General features: G+C 65.4%; 1 pseudogene across 1 annotated transcript; it reads left to right on the forward strand.

The window, feature by feature from the left end:
* The first annotated feature begins 461 nt into the window (after positions 1-461).
* Positions 462-2328, forward strand: LOC114072848 (annotated as a pseudogene). Its single transcript, XR_003574239.1, has 4 exons — positions 462-546; positions 642-911; positions 1387-1668; positions 2148-2328. The product of XR_003574239.1 is annotated as a class II histocompatibility antigen, B-L beta chain-like (transcript).
* The last annotated feature ends 50 nt before the right edge of the window (positions 2329-2378 follow it).

Raw genomic sequence — 2378 nt, forward strand, 5'->3', positions numbered from 1 at the left:
CCAAAACACACCCAAAATCCTCTCACCAACCCGAACCTCATTCCCCCCCTTCCCTCCTCCACCCCCGCACCAAGCACCCTCTAACCCTCCTCTCCCCCCCAAATAGGAGCGCTCAAAAGGAGGGCCTCCAACAGCCTCAGCCAATGGGAGTGCGCGGCGCTGATGACTCATCAGTTGCCAGGCAGAGCCGCAGCACCCAGTGCTCCCTGCCCGGACCCCACCGGCGCCCCCCCCTCGCCCCCAGAGCCCCCCGGGACGGCAATTTGGGCAGGGGGCGGGGGCCCAGTGTGGGTGGGAGCCCGCGGGGCTCGGCCCTGCCCCGAGGGGGGCTGATCCTGCCCGCCCGCTCCGAACTGGGCCGGACTGGTGCTCCCAGTGCCGAGCGGGCTGGAGCCGCTTTTGGGGACCGTCCGGCACAGCCCGGCTGCTTTTGGGGTGTCAGCACCTGCCCGACGCTGGGGATGGGCCGTGTGGGGGGAGCTGGGGCCGTACTGGTGGTACTGGTGGTGCTGGGAGCCCCCCCGGCTGCGGGCGAGGAGCTCTAGGGTGAGTGAAGGGGGGGGGCCAGGATGGGAAAGAGGGGGAGAGGAGGAAAAAGTGGGGGGTGAAGCACTCTCTGACGTGTGTCCCTGCTCACACAGGGGTGTTCCAGTGGATGCTAAAGCTGGAGTGTCATTTCATTGACGGCTCCGACCGCGTGAGGCTCGTGGAGAGGTTCGTCTACAACCGGGAGCAGCTCGTGCACTTCGACAGCGATTTGGGGCACTTTGTGGGGGACACCCCCTTCGGGGAGATCCAGGCCAAGCACTGGAACAGCCGGCCGGAATTGGTGGAGCAGGGCCGGGTTCAGGTGGACACGTTTTGCCGGCACAACTACGAGGTGTCCACCCCAGACCTCGAGAGCCGCAGAGGTGAGCGCGGGGCAGAGCGTGTCCCCTCGGCCCCTGCCCCGGGAATGACCCCGGGGCCCCTCAAAACCTCCCTGGGAATCACCCAGACCCCTCGGCCCCTCGTCGTGATCTCCTGCCTCATCCTCAGACCTCTTCCCTCTCTCCCAGTGACCCCCGAGTCTCTCCCAGTCCTTCCCAGTCTTTCCGAGTCCATCCCTGCGTCCCCCCGTGTGTCCGGCTCGTATTCACAACCCTCAGCCAATCAGAGCGCGCCTCTCTGATGACTCATCAGTTGCCAGGCAGACCCTCAGCGCCAAGTGCCCCCAGCACTCCTCGGCCTCCCGGTCCCTCTCAGTCCATTCCCACTCCCAGTACCCCCGCAGTCCATCCCAGTCCCTCCTAGTCCATTCCCAGTCCCTCCCAATGCTCCCCCGCCCTTCCCCCTCTCTCCAAATGCCCTCCCGGCTCCCCCCCGGGTCTCCCTGCTCTCTCCCAGTGCCCCCCAGCGTGTCCATCTCGCTGGTGCCGTCGAGCTCCCAGCCCGGCCCCAGCCGCCTGCTCTGCTCCGTGATGGATTTCTACCCTGCGCCGGTGCAGGTGAGGTGGTTCCAGGATGGGCAGGAGGTCCCGGAGCACGTAATGGCCACCGACATGGTCCCCAACGGGGACTGGACCTACCAGGTGCTGGTGATGCTGGAAATCCCCCCCCGGCGCGGGGTCACCTACACCTACCAGGTGGAGCACGTCAGCCTGGAGCACCCCCTCAGCCGGCACTGGGGTATGGCCAGAAAGCTGGGAGAGGGTTTGGGGGTCCTGGGGGTTACTGGGAAGGGGTTTGGGAGAGGTTTGGGGCAACTGGTACAGAGTTTGGGGGGTCCTGGAGGCAACTGAGAGGGAGTTTGTGGGTCCTGGGGGTACCTGGGAGGGAGCTGAGGGAAGCCAGGTGGGGGACTAGGGGTGTGATTTGAAAAAATGGGGAGGATGAGAAAGGGGTCGGGGGGCTCCTGGGCACTCGGGGAAGGGACTGGGGGAGGGTTTGAGGACTTTTCAGGGGACCAGGGACAACAGAGAGAGTGGTTGGATGGTGCTGGAGGCGCTGGGAGGGGGTTTGGAGATTCCTAGGGGAGCTGGGCAGGGACTTGGAAGAGGTTTCAGGAGTCCTGGGTGGGCTGGGGGTCAACTTTAGGAGGAAATGTAGGAGGTTGTGATGGGGTCTGTGAGATGTTTTGGGGCTCCTGACCCCCCTGGGCCCCCCAGAGATGCTGCTGGACACCACCCACAGCAAGATGCTGATGGGGATCGTGGGCTTCTTGTTGGGCTTCATCTTCCTGGTGCTGGGGCTCGGCTTCTACCTGTGCCAGAAGGTGAGGGGGGTCCCCGGGGGTCATGTCCCCCTCTCCCCACAGTGTGTGTGCCCCCCAGGGAACCCCCAGCCCTGGTGTCACCCCCTTTTCTCTCCCCCCAGGGATCCTGAGCCAGCGGTGGCCG

Source organism: Empidonax traillii, unplaced genomic scaffold (genome assembly GCF_003031625.1).
Source record: "Empidonax traillii isolate 1590-97213 ecotype Southwest subspecies unplaced genomic scaffold, ASM303162v1 scaffold4134:size10068, whole genome shotgun sequence".
Classification (NCBI taxonomy): Eukaryota; Metazoa; Chordata; class Aves; order Passeriformes; family Tyrannidae; genus Empidonax; species Empidonax traillii.